This window comes from Stegodyphus dumicola, chromosome 3, assembly GCF_044657685.1.
Source record: "Stegodyphus dumicola isolate Sdum_Otavi_A_Nest chromosome 3, ASM4465768v1".
In the NCBI taxonomy this organism is placed as follows: domain Eukaryota; kingdom Metazoa; phylum Arthropoda; class Arachnida; order Araneae; family Eresidae; genus Stegodyphus; species Stegodyphus dumicola.
Window position 1 is genome coordinate 195802735 of NC_140770.1, and position 18597 is coordinate 195821331.

The following is an 18597-nucleotide window of genomic DNA, read 5'->3' on the forward strand; positions in this document are numbered from 1 at the left end:
ATATTAATTTGGATTACATGTATACATTTGGATTACATACAAGTGCAGTTTAATTAGAATTACAGTAAAATTCACGTACTATAACAGAAACATATGCGTTAAGGATACATTACACGTTCATTCGGATTACGTACGTATACGTTTGGGCTGACATTTAGAATTACATACAGTTGTAGTTTAATTAGAATTACAGTAAAATGCACGTATTATTACCGAGACACATGCATTAAGGAAACATTACATATTCCTTTCAGATTGCATACATATGCATTGGAGATTACATGCAAATGCAATTTGTTTAGATATGGAGCTGTGCAGTAAAAGGAATACAGAGGTAATTCTGGTATGTCTGATTTAGTGTAGAATTGCAGTTAACTTCGCGTGCAATAACATATTCATAGACAATAAGGGTACATTAAGGATACGTAACATATTCAATTATAATATATACATTGAGGATACATTGAGGATACAGGATATATTCATTAGGATTACATGAAAATATATTTAAGATTATATACCAGTGCAGTTTAATTAGAAGTACATTAGAATTCACGTACTATAACAGAGATATATGCATTAAGGATACATTACATATTCATTTCGGATTACATACACATTCGTTTGGGATTACATTTAAGATTACATACAGGTGTAGTACTACGTTAAAATTCACGTATTATTATGGAGGCATATGCATTAAGGATGCATTACATATTCATTTCGGATTACATGCATATACATTTGGGATTACATACAGATGCAATTTGTTTAATTATGGAGCTACATTCATTTATAAGTGATGAATTTCTTACAGTTTCATATCAGTGTGGACAAATGTGCAGAAGGTTCCAGAGGCAATATATCCCTATTTGGGATCGTATAAAATCACATTGAGATTCACGTACAATAACATATACATGTACATTTAGGATGCATTGCATATTCATTAGGATCACATACATATACATTAAGGTTACATGTGTAATTTGTTTAGGCATGAAGCCATGCAGTAGAGGTTACACTGAAGTTAGAGCAGTCTCTTAGCGCAGTGAATACTGTGTAATTTGACCTCTGTCTTCCTGAGCGCAATATTTATTCTACGGCACATAGATCTGTGCCGTATCTTGCCAATGCCGTCATGATTTTTGTAATCTTTCGGCTGAGATGCCTTTGCTTCACCATATATTTACAAAAAGCCTGTCTATTCTCAGTGGGAATAGGGATATGCAGTCCGCTTGTAATTGGACACTCTGTGATGTAATGTTCCGGAGTACCGACGTGGCCGCAGCTGCACTGGTCTGTGCTGACGATACCGTGCCTCGCAAAATACTCCGGAAATGGTCCGTGACCTGTTATATAGCGCACCATATACGGGTTTGAGTACAGTCTTGCAGGATTGACGTAGAGCAGATGATAGTGCATCCGTCGACCCGTGTCTGCTGCATCCCACTCTGCTTGCCACATTGATGGATTGTGTCACGTAGGAGACTTTGAATATCATGAATGATAGCCGATGTATGCATAGTATTTTCAATTGCTTGTAGCGCAGACATACTGTCTGACACTATGAAGGTATTATACAGCTTTTGTTCAGCTATCTGTTTCACTGCCTTGAGAATTGCCAAAGCCTCCCCTTGAAAGACGATGTTGTTCCCATGTAGGTGGCCTTTCCAGTGTGAAATTTCCTGATGGTTCCGGAACGCGACTAGCGCACATCCTACGTTATCGTCCATTTTGGACCCATCAGTGTAGTAATATGTCGTATGCATTTGCATACGACACGACTCTATCTGTTGTCTGAGGGTGACCTTAACTCCTACTCCCTGTGTCGCAGGATGTCTTTCAAGGATGTTAATAGGTTTTTTATAATCATCTGGTCAGTAGGCTATGTACTCCAGAGTTGCTGGTGTTCTTAGTTGTTTTACTTGTTGTAAAACCGCCTCTCGCTCCGTGCTTATGTACAAAGGGACAAGACCGGCTAGGACATTCAGTGCACTGGTGGCGGTCGTGCGGTAAGCCCGTGGGATATTCAGGGCGAATTGGCGTTGTATGCTGAGTAGGTGTCTGGTCTTACGAGCCTGCATGGGTTGTGCCCACACAGCCGCCCCATATGTCACAATTTTTTCAGCCACTGTTTGATAAAGAATTTTGTGTATATGTGGACTGAGTCCCCAGCTGTAGCCTTGCATGAGACGCAGGTTTTTAGCAATTGCCATGGTGCGCTTTTTGATGTCTAAAATATGCGGTATCCAATTCATTTTATTATCGAAAATAAGTCCTAGGTACCTTAGTTCTTTGACAATTTTGAACCGTTGTCCATTGATCGTGATTCTTGGCTGCCTAGCCAGAGTTCCTCCCTTTTAGGGTACAGTAATTATTTGGGATTTATTCTCCGCTATCTTGAGCTTCAAGAGACGGCATCTTTCACTAAATAGTGCACATGTGTTGTTGCAGTTTTCCTGCAGTTCCTCTCTTGTGCGGCCTCTGACGATGAACGCTGCATCGTCCGCATAAGCAACTACTTTGGTGTGGTCTGGCCATGAATCTGCTAATATTCGATTGAAAGTAATATTCCAGAGGTGTGGGCCCGCGCATGAGCCTTGCGGGCATCCACGTGTCTGTGTTCTCTGTAAGATACCTCCATTATGGACTACGATTGCACTCCTTTCAGAGAGGTAGTGTTTAATGGTCCTGTACATATTTGACGGACACTTGGCATCTGCTATGCATTTAGGATTGCCGGCCACCACAACGTGTCAAACGCGCTTTTCAAGTCAAGGCTTATGAGCGCCGTGTGGTGGCCGTTGCTTTTGTTTTGACATATCTCGTTCTTGAGCTCCATCAAAGCGTGTAACGTCGATTTACCAGTCCTAAATCTATATTGGCACTTACTTAGGTAGTCCGTAACCTGCAGATGGTGGCGTAACCTGTTCATAATTAGTTTCTCATAGACATTCCCTAGCCGGAAAGTAGGCATATTGGCCTGTACGATTCCGGGCTAGAGGGGTCACGGTTCTTTTTCAGAAAGAGGATGGTTTGTCCAACCTTGAAACATCTTGGAAAAGTGCCAGTATTATAGAGACGGTTTAGGAATATTGCAAAGAAATCTAAGTTTGTACTCATGACTGCTTTGATAATATTGTAATTAACACCATCTGGCCCTGGGACCTTCGTTTTCGGCAGACTTCGGAGGACCTGCATTATTTCTTTAACTGTGAATTCTTGGTCATCCTGTACAAATGTGCCCTCCACAACATTTCTTTGCCGCTGGTGCTCCACGCTGTCATATTCGACGTCATCCTGCGGAAAGACTGTGTCGATGATTTTATTTAATGTACCTGCTGTGGGGCCGTCTGTATGTTCCGCACTTGCCTGCATTAGGTGGACAGTCTCGTAGGGATAAACCTTTTTCCAGTGGCTAACTTATGTTGAATGCCAAAGGGCGCTGTACTCTCTGTACAAAATGGCCTCCAGGAGTTCAGCTTTGCCTGTATTACCATTCTTTTGTATTGTGCTCTTTCTCTTCTGAATGCGGTTAGTAACGTCGTGTCCGCACCATCACTTCGCTGGCGTTCTCTCTTGAGGCGGCGGCGGATGGCCCGACATTTCTTCTGTTGTATTCGCAAATCACTTGTCCACCAACTCAGGGTATTAAACCTTTCAGTGGTTCTTGCTGGAAGGACTGCTTCGCAGGCATTTTGTATTATGGAGACCACTTCTTCCGTGATATCTTCCAGTTCTGTGCGCGTAGAGGCATATGCTACCCTCGGGTTCAATTCTTGAAGTTGACTTTTACAGCGAATCCTTGAAGTTGACTTTTACAACTGTGTGAAGGATTTGAGCTTCCCACCTGGTAGTCTTATAATGGTAATAACGTCTTATGATGGTAGTAGTCGTCGAGCAAACTAGCTCGAACGTTATATAGTTATGGTCAGACAGGCTAGTTCCTTCTATGACCTCCCAATTCTGTACCTGTGGGGCTAATCTTTCTGTTGTGATCGTCAGATCCGGCCAACCCTTGGCGTGAATCCTATCGAAGGTTGGCGGAGAGTCTGCTAAGTTATGTAACACTAAGTTGTTTGCTGAAATGAAATCTTCTAATATTATACCCTTGGGGTCCGTATCTGCATAGCCCCAGCACACGTTGTGAGCGTTGAAATACCCTGCTATAACCATTTTATCTCATCCATAGTCTCTTAGTAGTGCCGAGAGGAAGACCATTGCTGGTTCTGCCGTTGTTGTTGGCGCTGAGTAGACCGTAGCTAGTACTACTTTTGTGTGTGTGTGTGTGTGTAATTATGGCAAAGCCTCGAGGGCTATCTGCCTAAGAGGAGGGATGCCTTCGTGGAGGACTTTCTAAGGAAAACTGGCTCGTATACACGTTACACATGGGGAAAACCACGAAAACGCCCATGCAGCCAGCCCGTTCGCTGGATTCGAACCTCGGACCGAACTACCAGTGTTCAGCGACTTTACCGCTCGGCCGCTGGTGGGCAGTACTACTTTTGTTTCACTCGTATCTAATAGTACCGCGACATGATCCCTTTCTTGTCGTATGATACTTAGCGACCATGCCGGATTGCAGTTAATTATTGCTGCTCTCGGTGGTGCTTCTGCGTTCTCGTTCTGGTAGAGTCCCCATGTTAGGGGAAGCCCTATCACTTTGCCGTTTCTAGTATAAGGCTCTCGGAGGAATATTATGTCAGTCTTATTGTCTATGGCGTAAGCCGTAGCATGAGCTGTTGCCGCATGAGCCTTCTGTAGATTGATCTGCATACAGTTAATATGTGCAACACTATGCAAGTTGGCTTCATTGATCATACATTTTGGCATTCGTGTACTTCTGGAGTCTTCGTCCATCTCCCGTCTGTGAGTTGTAGAACTTGCATTGAGGTAGAGGGCTTTAAACTGGTTGGCTGGAACATTTGTAACTGCACTGAGTTCCGCAAGGATGGCTTCTGGTTGTGTGTGCGCCGGAACGTTGTGTACCTCACATCGTGGGAGACGCTTTTCCGGACGCTTAACTTCTGCTGGGATATGTGCTTTTTGGATTTCTGTTGTGAGTTTGTCAACATCTTCCTCCGTGTTACAGAAGACATGATATCCTCCTTTTCGAGTGGTGGTAATTCTGCTTATAGAGACTGAAAGCTTAGAGATTGGCACCTTCTCTTTTAGTTGTTCTTTAAGAAATGCAGAAGTTGTGTCGCTGGCAGGCTGTATTAACAGACTGGGTTTTGTTGATTTTCGTGTGGCGTCGGCGTATGTCAAATTTCCGTTGCCTCGTTGATTTGTCACTATGGCCTGTGGCGTGCTGTTAGGATTGACAGTTACAGGGGGCAGATCCGCTTGTTTGTCTGTAAGTGTTGCTGCGTTGACCACTTGCTGAGTTTCGTTATTGGATGCCGCGTCTGTAGTTGCTGGTGGGATTACTGTCCCTGGTCCGATGAGTGCTAATTGTCTGAACGCGTCTAATGTTTCAAGTATTCTATTCCTGAGTTCTTTAGGCAGCAGGTGTCTTTTGCCTCTTTCTTGACACGCGATTGTTATACACTCGTTATAAAATATCGTAATTTTTTCTTGATAGGAGATGTCAGTTGTTGCTAAAAGGGAGTGTATTGCCAAATCTCCTTCGTGTATATACTGATCCAAGTCAGGCATGTTGCATTTATTTGTCTGTAAACGTTACTAATTTTATCACTATTTTACCAGGTGTACAATGATGCAGGTAATAATTCTCACTTACAATTGTAAGATGGCAATCACTTGTCTGTGACACAAGGCACTGATGACATTTATGTAATGAATTGTAGCTGGTTTATTTTATAGAATGTCAATAGTTTACGTTTCTGGAGGCATGAGTATCTGTATTACTATGAAAACTTACAAGGGCTGTCCACAGTGGTTAAAGGAAAATATTTTTTCTTTTTGCTTATGCCGATGATTTCCTGTTCTTCATTAAAGAAAACTATAGAATACTCTTTATGGAACTCTGCACAAATTTGAAGGACTGGGAGACCAAAAACGACTTGAGGCTTATTATAAATAAAACTAATGCAAATTTTTCCCTTTAGGGTGGTCACAATACATGAAGTCCGCATCTAAAACAAAACGGACAAAAAATAACTATCAAGAAAGAAGTGAAATATTTAGGTGATACACGTCAATCGACAGCCATCTCAATTTTATATCACATTTTAAGATTCATAGAAACGTGCTGTCGATTAGACATGCCACCACTCTGAGGATTATATATAAAACTGTCTTCATTCCAACGATTATTTATGCCATAGGTATACGGGATTGCCGAGCGGCGACGTTTGTGCATCTTAGAGAAAAATTAGATACTATTCAGAAAGCTTTTCATACTAAACAGAAACTTCAGAATCGTCTCTCCAGAGGCAACAACATACTGGCCGATGGGCTCCCTCTCACAGAACACTATTTCTTTTACTTCGACAAATTTTTTTGTGAACTGGTAGACTGGAATTTAAATTATACGATGGAAACATCGCTCCCTGTGCTTTTCGAAGATTTGATATTAATAAAACACATCCTGCTCAGAAGAGCTCTACTATGTAGTATAGGATTCCCTAGGTAGGTGAATATGATGAGTATACTGACAGTTCCGGGCGCACCAGCTACCGAGCGGTAAAAATCACTGAACATTAGTAGTTCGGTTCGAGTTTCGAGGCCCGGAAAACGGGCTGGCTGCATGGGCGTTTTCGTGTTTTCCCCTGTGTGTAACTTTGATATGAGCCAGTTTCTCTTAAAAAAAAGCTCCACGGGGCATCTTTTCCTTTTAGTGTAGTACCTAAGTCGAAGCACATAATAAGTAAAAAAAATAGTTCCGGTGATATCCGATGATAGTTCCGGTGTAGGGGAAAACATTGCCTTTGCATTTTTTATTATAAAACGGAGATAGACTGCCAGCAATGTAAATTAAATGAAAATAATTCAGTATTTCAAGCCGAGGCCACTGCTGTTTACTTTGCTGTAGAGTGGCTAAAAAGATTTCTAAAAATCGGGTGCAATCAGTATATATACTGGCAGTCCATCAATTCTACAGACACTCTCTTGCATGGACCCGACAAATAAATTGATATTAGATATAAGAGAACTTTATTTCGAACTCCTGAAGAAGAATATAATTAATCTGAACTGGATAAAAGCACGTGCGGGTTTTATTGGAAATAAGAGGATGGGCGTATTGGCCAAAAAGGTTATTACACAAAATGAGACCGAAATCAATGATCTGCAGGGCTCGAAGAGGAAGGCCGTGACGTTAAGGAGAATTAAACTTACAAAACAGAAAGAAAAAAAAAATCTGAAAGGTTTCAGATTTTAAATTACGTCTAAAAGGGCGTTTTTTTAACATTTTGTGTGTTACCTCTATTTATTAAATAGCATACTCTTCGCACTTAAAATTCAATTCAAGAGGAATATCGCAAAATAATTTTAAATTGAGCATATCTGTAAAATTTCTAATACACAGTCTCCCGTGCTGGGGATAAAACTGTTTTTTCTGTACAACGTTTCCATTGTTCGAAATCCTTGAATTTGTTAATCAAAAATTCGTTAAAGTTTTACAAAATATGAAATCGATAATAAACCAAATTCCAAATTTCAAATTTGGGCTTCCAGATGCCCATATTCGCAGTCGGATTACGTCACTCAAAATTTGATGGCTTTAGGTACCGTTATTTTATCACAAGGCGAGAAACAAACACACATTTATGCAGATTCTTCATTATTTAATTTTTTCAAATATAATACAGGGCGATAATATTTGGTGGCAACAGTATGAAAAGTGAAACGCATATGTAGAGTGATACGACGCATAATCGCAAAACGAAATAATAGTCCCTCAGGGATAAAGCCCCGTTGGACTAATTATAGAGAGAAAAATGGGAAATGTTCGACAAAAATAAAAACTATATGAGATTGGGAACAATAAAAAAGAACAAACCTACAGTGACATAAATTTAAATCAAATTTTAACAAGAAATGTTTAATTTTCCATTTCCCTGCGTACTTTAAAAAATTTAACCTTCAAACCTCCGACCTTTGCGACAGTTACAATAAAATTGGAGATGGACATTTCGGAGAGACCTACACACTTTTAAAAGATATAAGGAAAGATTTTATCATAAATGAACTTTTTAACAGGGCGAGGTGTGGAATTTTAACGTAGAATGGATTTTATCAGATTCTGACAAGGGGCGAAGTCTATCAAGAAAGATTATGAGCTATATCAATAATAATCGATCAGCTGTGGGAACTCTAGTGTGCGTGCTGTGTTTATGCATTTAACTGGGACAGCCTAATTAAGCCATAGGGCCACTTGTGGTCAGGTGAGTGGGCTTCTTCCCCCAAACAAGCAAATAAATTAAGGCAATCACAAAATAAATACACTACAAGTGCAAAAAAAAAACATGAATCATTTTAAATCTTTATGATGCATCCATGGTCCAGTTGTCCAAATTGCTCTTACCAATTTCATAAACATTCTATTACATAATTAAGTACCGAATCTGCTGAGTAAGGAAATTCTGTATGCGAATACAATCTCTTAGATTACAATATCGAATATACATCTTATCAGAGCTTATAAGAAACGTTCAGATCATATGCAATTAATTTCATAGTAATTCGTATTTTTAAAAAAGCTCTCGGATCTGTTGTGATAAACTTTCTGCATCGCTTCATATCTATAAATTTAATAAAATTAATTTTCCTGATTTTAAAGGTATAAATTTATTTCTAAATTTACCTGTAAATCAACTACTCTAACAACTTTTTACTGGGAAATTCTTTACAAAATAGCTTTTGGGGAGAAGTTTGAGAATTCGGGTATCTAAATCCAAAATATCATTTCATTATATCTTAGGCATTTTAAACTGATATCGATAGAATTAATTCCATAAAAATTCGCAAGTGATAAATATACAGCTGGCATTTAACAACGAAGTATTTAGACGCATGATTTCACAATGTTTTTCACCTTTAATTCAATGTTAAATTACGTTTCATTGAACACGGGATTACGGAAATTTGCTTCGCTTTGTTTGAAATCTTTATAAAGATAGCTTTTGGGTTTTCTTAGTCAGTGCATCGAATTTAAATTTCATTTACGTTAAACCAATTATGCATTAATTAGTGAGTGCTATACTTTATTTAAAAACCTTTCAGGAAATCTCTTCGCCACTTTTATTGTTTTCAGGTCGCGAATTTTGTGTCCTGACAAAAGGGAATGTATTGTTACTTGAGAAAAAAATTTTTGTTGCAAGTCCCATTGCCAGCAATCCCGTGACACGGCTACGTTTTGAAAAAATTAAGTTTGCTGTTTAATTATTACAATTGACTACTTGTGCAGATATCCCCGTTGCTGTCGAAATAGGTTTCCAATGTGTTCAACAGATGGCAGTACTAGCCAAGCTTTTGTAATTCTATCTTGTCACTACGCGTACATTGCTGAAATAAATAAAAATATTTATCGAGTAGAAGCGAAGTTTTTTTTTTTTTTTTTTTTTTTTTTTTTTTTTTTTTTTCTGCTGCGCGCAAATTCTACCAGTAAAATAAAAGTATGTTATTATAGAAAATAGAGTTCTTCGTTTTTCTCTAACGCTACACACAGGGTATACGCAAGGATCGAATCTGATTTATATATATATATATATATATATATATATTTTAATGGCGAGCACTAGCATTTTTAGACTTTCGCCACTACTAAGGCTAGAAAAATTGGAGGCGTAATAAATTAATCATTTTATTATGGAGGCTACTGATGGGCGGATTTATGATTAAATAATATCAGACCACTTTTCCCTGCCATTTGTCTGTGCCATTTTAAATATACCATTTTATTTTCTGAATCTTTAATTTCTGGGGAACTAATTATTAAACTAGTGGGCCTATCTTTACTGCTTGATTTTTAATTATTTCAAAGGTAGAACTGAAATCTGTAAGCCACTTTCTTCTTAATTTTATTCTTCTTTAAAATTTTTGAATATTTTTAATTCTCTGAAACTTTAATTTAACTTTACCTAATCATCGAAGTTTTGGATTATAATCTGAAAATTTTTAAAGCATTTTTTACCATAGACAAAAGATAATGCATTTAAAATAAATAAAAAAAATCGTATTAGCATGAGTCAGATAAATGTTAAAAGAGCCGGCAAAATATATTCAAGACAATCTTTTTTAAATTATGTACATTGTAGTCTAATATATGGCATAATATTTGTATAATAATTTGTTAAATGATTTGTATGTCAGTCTCGGCAACTATTCGAAGACTGTTTGTCTATTATTAAAGTACTATAAGTCTGAGCTTACCTTTTTATTAATATTTATACCACTTGTTCTTTCACGTGAATTTATATACACTTTTTCTCATAATAATAAAATATTCTTCATTTAACCGGACTTTAGCAATTTAGCATTCTTTGGATGCTTTACACATAGTCATTGAAAATTTCAAGCTTACACGAATCGCAAAAAGAGTAACATACACTGAAGTGACAAAAGTCGTGGGATAGCAATATGCAAATATACAAATGGCAGTAGTATCGCGCAGAAAATGTATAAATGCAAAGTGCTTTGGCAGGGCTTTCATTTGTGTTCAAGTTATTCATGTGAAGAGGCTTTGACGTGATTATGGCCGCACGACGAGAATTAACAGACTTTGAACGCGGAATGGTAGTTGGAGCTAGACGCATGGGTATTCCATTTCGGATATCGTTAGGGAATTCAACATTCCGAGATCCACAGTGTCAAGAGTGTGCCGAGAGTATCTAATTTCAGCCATAACATCCCACCATGGACAGCACAGTGGCCGACCACCTGCACTTAACGACCGAGACCAGCGACGTCTGCGTAGAGTTGTCAATGTTCACAGACAAGCAACACTGTGTCAAATAACCGCAGAAATCAATGTGGGACGTACGAGGGACGTGTCCGATAGCACAGTGCGGCGAAATTTGTCTTCCTTGGGCTATGCCAGCAGAAGACCGACTCGAGTGCCTTTACTGACAGCACGACATCGCCTGCAGCGACTCTCGTGGGCTCGTGAGCATATCGGTTGGCCCCTAAACGAATAGAAAACCGTGGCTTGGTCAGATGAGTCACGATTTAAGTTGGTAAGAGCTGATGGTAGGGTTCGAGTGTGACGCAAACCCTAGGAAGCCATGGACCCAAGTTGTCAAGAAGGCACTGTTCGAGCTGGTAGTGGTTCCATAATGGTCTGGGCTGATTTTACATGGCATGGACTCGGTCCTCTGGTGCAACTGAACCGATCATTGACTGGAAATGGATACCTTCAGCTAATTGGAGATCACTTACAGCCATTCATGGACTTCACGTACTCAAATAACGATGGGATTTTTATGGATAACAATGCGCCATGTCACCGGGCCACAATTGTTCGCGATTGGTTAGAAGAACATTCTGGACAATTCCAGCGAATGATCTGACCACCTTGATCGCCCGACATGAATCCCATCGAACATTTATGGGACATCATTGAGAGGTCAGTTCGTGCCCAAAACCCTGCACCGTCAACACTTTCACAATTATGGACGTCTATAGAGGCAGCATGGCTCAATATTCCTGCAGGGGACTTCCAACGACTTGTTGAGTCCATGCCACGTCGAGTTGCTGTACTTCGCCAGGCAAAAGGAGGACCGACAAAATATTAGGAGGTATCCCATGATTTTTGTCACTTCAGTGTATTTTTACGAAGAAAATTCCAAACTCTTAGGTTTTAAATCAGCGACTCAGATACACTGACGCTAGAATATACGGTTAGCGTTGCCAAACATTTCCTTAAAATTAATATATATCGTTTTATGATAATTAAACTAATCCATTTATTTCTTTTGTAATTTTGTTATCACATTACAAATTAATTAATACATTTATTTGGGAATTAAAAGAACATTTAATTTAAATATAGTTCTAAATAATCTGTAATTCAAAGTATAATTGAGATTCTTAAGCTCATGAATAAAAAACCTGATGTGTGCACCACATGACTTCCTTGTACGAAATATTAAATTATACGCATTTTTAATTGCATTTCATTTAAACGTATTGGATTGAATTAAATTTATTTCGTCTATAGCGCACAAACCACAATAAAATAAATGCACTCTTTAAAATTCATTATATTTCGTTACCATAGCGACACACTGGCTCTAGGTTCACTTAACAGCGTTACATTTCATTCATTTTTTAACTCAGAATGCGCAAAATTTATATCATCTTAAGAATTATCTAATCGTTGCCACATGTTCTATTCAAATACTGTAATAATATGTATCCGGCCAATTGCCACCAAATTAACAGCGTTACATTTCATTCATTTTTTAACTCAGAATGCGCAAAATTTATATCATCTTAAGAATTATCTAATCGTTGCCACATGTTCTATTCAAATACTGTAAGAAATCTGAAACGACGTATAAAAGAAATTAAGCAAACAACAACAAGAAAAAAAGAAAGAAAAGAAGCAGTTTTTCACTGACGATTAAGTAGTTCTCATTCAATTAATTCAGTTTTAACTTCTCGATTAGGGAAAAATATATAAACATTCAACATATCTATATTGAAAATTATGAAGTAAATCTTAAAACACTCATTTCCTCGAATAAATTCCAGAATGGATTAAGCATGATTTAATTAGCAATAATAAAAGAAGGAGTTATCTTTGTTATTGCTAAGCTTACTTTCTCTGGATTGGCAACAAATCTACTGTTCTGCTGTTTCAAATGTAAACAAACATTACCGCTATTGCAAAAATAATTAAGCTTAGTGGCACTTAAACAGCTTTTAAATTGTTAATAATTCTAACAATATTCCATGCAAATTTACTAAAGGCATAAAACCCTTAACCGGAAGATAAGAACAACACAATTCAATCATTTTTAAAGCAAAAAGTGCACCATTTACAATCATATGAGTATAAAGAAACTGAGATTACTGAGCCGATTACCAGTAGCTGTAGCTCCACGAAATGTTGTAACATAGTACTACATAAATAATAAGAAATTTGCCTGGTAAAACTGGAAAAACTGTATAAGCGCGATAAAACTGCCAAATTTTAGTGATGGAAGACTTGCTATTGCACGAAAAAAATTTATTAATCTGACCGTTGTGTAATGTGAAAAGTTAACTCACATGAAAAATAGTTGGACGGAAAATATATATATATATATATCAGGAAGTTACAAAAAGCATGGATTATAAATGAAATGTCAATATACATTTTTTTTCAATTATATATATATATATATATATGTATATATATACATATATGTATGTAATGATATTTTTAAATCAATTGATTAAATTAAATTCTAATAATATTGCTTGATAATGTGTTGGCGATTCTCTACCTAAATTGCATCCCTGTTCCTAAATTTTGGCGAAATCCTTTCTTTAGTATAAAATATATTAACCTGTTGGCGCCCGCCAAATCGCCAAACTCATAAATCTGTCATATTACATAAAGTACTTAAGAACACTCCTGATGAGAAGATAGCGTCACCTCGTGATTTCAATTAATATCGCTGATTGGAGGAGCCTCGTGACGCACACATATGTATAAGTAGGGCTTCTGTTCAAGGTAGGAGGAGAACGCTTGTGAGATGGATGCTAAAATAAACCTACCACTTTATATTCCAAAATTTGTCTCATTCCTGTTGCCCCGGCTGCACAAAACAAATAATGTATGAGAAATTACATTTCATGTACATATATATCCGGCCAATTGCCACCAAATTACGAGGTGCACATCTACATTCTATAGCAATTCCATATACAAAATTTCAACGTCCTGAGACTACTCGTTTTTGAGTTATGCGAGATACGTACATACGTACGTAAGCACAGACGCCATGAAAATTACGCCATGAAAATTTCTCTTCAGAATTATTTTTAAATCAGTTTTATAATTTTTTGGGGGGAAAAGAATCCTTTATTCAATCCTTACGTACGGATGTCACCCAAAAATATCATTAAATTGCATTCGAAGAGGTTAAAGTGGATATTTTCGTTGAAATATGATGCCTGAAGTTTTTCGCGATTAAGATACTTCCTTTTTACTTCGTACAAGGAACTAAAAAGAACCATTAAATTCCAGTACTTATGTTACTTTGTGGTTTTTTAATGGTTGTAAATTCAGATATTAAGTATCGTCTGCATTTGGAAATTTTTAACTTATTTAACAAAACATGTTAGCAGTTCCATATCAAAAGTGAGCACGGCAAGGCACTACTAATTAAAGGCCAACTCTGTGGGAAATTAAAGCATTTATCTTTTTTAAAGACAGTAAAATCATTTGAAATATCCAAAAACATCATTGATGTAAAGAATTAACTACTTTTGATGCAATAAAACGCTGCAAACTGTGTAGAACTATGGAAAATGCAATGCAGCCTGCATTCCAAGTTAACACCAAAGAATCAAACAGTACCTATGAAATAATATTGTAAAATGTTCATCAGATTTAGAAGAAGAAGACTTTGAAATAGAAGTAAATCCTGAAGCTTTCAGAAGAATCATTTAATGTACATTGACACAGTGGGCGATCAACTAGAAGAAAATTGCTCATCAACAAGAAAACAAGAACAATACGCTTGACATTAGCAAAGCCTATGATAAGAAACGTTTTATAATATTGGGATAGTGTTATATTTGCAGAAAAGTCAAAATTGATTGCACAATTGAGGCCGATAGATGAATTAATAGATGGCAAAATCCAACTTAAGAACTGCATTTGGAAAACACCCGCTTGCTACTGCTAATAGCAAGCGAGTGGAAATTTAATGGTTTAGGAGATATTTTGCTGCGTTAGGAATGAGAGATTTATGGTTTATCGGAAGTAATATGGATTGGGATAAATACATACAGAGGCTGTTCGCACATTTTTAGACCGTTTTGGTAAGCGGTAATAAAACATCGTTTGCTGCAAAAGAAGTAATTGCAATTGTACTATGTTTTTAAAAGTCAAAATTATCGTCTGTGGCTTGAAAGTTTTGTTTTTATTCAAAATGGCGAATTTAACAAAGCAGTGGTTCGAAGGCTACATTTACGCTCTTTCCTTAGAGAAATATGCATACTCCGTTATCCAAAAACGATGTGAGAGTCATGGTTTTGTGATATCTTAAGCGTCGATTGGTAATATTATCAGGTTCAATGTTCCGCCTTACTTTCTTTGGGAACATGCAAAGACCCTGACTCGGAACAGGGAGCTTACTAAAGCTATGTTCAATAAATGTGGGACGTAGACAAGATACACAGGAAGGGTATACGAAACCCTTTATTTTTCACTCTTTACAATAATTTCCGTACTTCGGAATACAGAGACCAACTACTTGTGGTCTGAACGTAAGAATATAAAAATATTTAACTAAACTCTAACTTAACTTTGGAATAATAAACAAGGGCCTGCGTGGAAGATTGGCCATATATTAACAGGAAGCCGTATGTAGTACAGAGAACTGTTAACACTACAATACGTTTAAAATTATCAAGAGGATTAAACCTCTGGCCTGGAAGGCAACCAGCAACCGAGTAAAACTTCTAAGGCAAGCGGCCTGCTTCGACTAACTCCTTCCTCTCTCTCGCTTGGCAAAAAGCCACAACTTAAGTACTTGGCGTTCGCCAGACAAATTTGCATAAATAAGTTAAAGCTTTTAATTCTGGCCGGAAGTAGAAAATAAGAAGTGATAGTAAAGATTTAAAATAAAAATAAACGTTAGTAAAACTTAAGATCCTTACATACTGCCCGCCAGAGTTAATTAGTTTGAAACTGAGGTCTAAAACGACCTTGTTGAAAACTTTTAGCTCTAGAATCTAACGCGAGGCCAATCTTTTACAAACATTTCTCACTAGAAACTAGAAATTTTTTAAAAAAATTTGTTTTTACAATATCAGCTCCATGGACAACGAATTTTTCATCTGTACTGCATCTAAACAGGAGCTTTTATTCAAATCTGGTTCCTTCCAGACATCTGGAAGGAAAACTAGTTTAATGAAATGTTACACAATGAAATGGCAAGTAACGTGAATATTTATATTTCTCTTAACATTCTTATTTCATTCATGACTTTATTTTAATTATCTCTCCCCGTGCTCTCTGACATGTGTTGTAAAAGAAAACACCAAACACGAATGTGTTTATGTATACGTGTTCAACACTGCCGCCTACAATCAAAACACTAACGTGTTAAAATTCAACATAACAAGACCTCGTAACACACCCTATCTTCAACTCTAAACCCTGAGGTACTATTCTCAAAGTGGCTAACTCTGAAGTGTAGCGTCAGAGAGCCTTACTACATTCATTCAACCTTTAACACATATTCACCATAATTTGGTCTTTTTACAGTCACACGAATAAGTTTAAATTTTTTGGCATTACTTTCACTTTTACCACATCACAGTATTTCTTAACATTTAAAATAACAGTTCACATTGTATATAAGAACATATTAACATGCCGTTAATTTTACGCATTTTAAAACATACATTAGTAGTACATTGTTAACTTCTATTCTTTTCCAAGGAAGTGCCAATTCTTCTACATTGAAACACTACATTTCAAAAGTCTTTCAGACTAAAACTTCTTTCTTGCCAGAACGTTTTAAATAAAATTTATACAATAACTTTTACAATATTCAAGTATTTACACATTCCTATTATACATCAACTTTAGTTTTACTCGCGAGTAATTGAGAAACATAATACCAAAATAGGTAACAACTCATTTCTCGCCTTTTTGGCGATAAAGGTAGACCTCACATGAGGTAAAACTTCTTGAAATCTGCCACTTGCAGTAAGAATGAAAGATTAACTTAAGTTTGCAAAGTAACATAAAATTTTACTTATCTTTGTGATATTCGGACATTCTTTTCTCAGCCCAGTCCTGGAAGGTAGCGAAGATCCTAGTTTGATTTATCCTCCTTCTTGTGCGGGCTTGCCCTTCAGTGCCTTCCTCTAGAAGCTTTCTTTTCCCTCCAGTTCGGTCAGCCTTAAATACCTTCTTTTTCGCCTCTGCCTGTGGTCCTGGCCGTTTGATGGTAGCTGGTCTTGGCGGAACCGGGACACTTCTCTCTCGTTCCTGCTTGGACCTCGTTGCTGGCCGTTCAAATTTTCTTTGTATCTTTTCCTATGCCGCTGGTGGCCCTTCCGCAATTCGGCGACATTTGCTGCGGAGAGTCCTGTCCGATGAGTAGATCTTCCGTTTGGGAGCCGGGTTATAGTTGCCGTTATTTCTCCTGGCTTTCTTTGCATTCGTCGTTCTTCTCCCTTCTTCATTCTGGGGGTGGTCGTGAGCTCTCTTTTCTGGACGGTGGAACAGCTTCTTTTTCTTCTTACCTTCAATTTTCCAGCGTGGAAACTTTCTTTTCAATTGCTCCTGCCTCCTAATGGCTTGCCCTTGTACTTGTCGTTGTTCCACCTCTGGAGCTTGTGCCTGCCGTGCCTGCCGTGCCGGATCCTGCAAAATATCTTGGAATATTTGCATTTTATTACTATCATAATATGGTTTTATTTGATCAATGTTTGCGGAGCATGTTTCACCATTCCTGGCTTTTAACACCACTACAGCGTGAGTTATTTTTTCTATGACATATGGTCCTTCAAATCGTGGAAAACATTTGGCGGTTTTATCTTCTGGTGCTGAAGAAAGTGAATGCTTAATTTTTAATACTTCATCTCCTACTTTATAAGTTACTCCCCGTCGTTTTAAGTCGTAATAAAGTTTTTGTTTTCTCTGTGCTACTTCAGTATTCTTTTTTGCTTCTTTAATTAATTTTTATATATCACCCATTTTAAATTCTGGGGCTCTTTGTTGCACATAAAATAATTTATCTAACGGCGTTATAATCTTTCTGCCTAAAAATAACTCAGCAGGAGTTTTCCCCGTTGTATCATGTTTTGCGGTCCTAAGGGCGAAAGCAAATTCATTGACATAGTTATCCCAGCTTTTATGAAAATTTTTAACATAACTACGGATAATTTTCACTATATTTCTACTGATGCGTTCCGCTATATTTGATTCCGGCCGATACGGGACCATTTTTAAATGACGTATGCCCAGTTTTTGGCACATGTCTTCAAATATATTACTTACAAATTGAGGACCATTATCCGATATAACGTTTAGGGGCGCCCCGTATATTAAAATATATTTATTTAAAATAGAATCAGTAACTAATTTCGCGGAGGCTCGTTTTAAGGGAACAATTTCGGTCCACTTACTAAAATGATCAACCATAACAAGGAGGTAGCGACTTTTATTTAACTGACTTTTTGGGAAAGGGCCCAATAAATCGATGCCAATTATTTCATTTGGAAATTCGGATTTAATGCTATTTAGAAACCCGGCCGGGCGGAAATTAATATAATTAACTGCTTGACATGTTGGGCAGGACTGGACATACGCCCTTGTTAACTTTTGCAGTTCAGGAAAATAGACTGCCTCGCGTACGCGTTGGATAGTTTTTCGAATACCAGCATGAGAAGCTAAAGGGCTGTCATGCAACTCCTGCAGGATATTTAATCTAAGACTAGCTGGCATAACAGGTC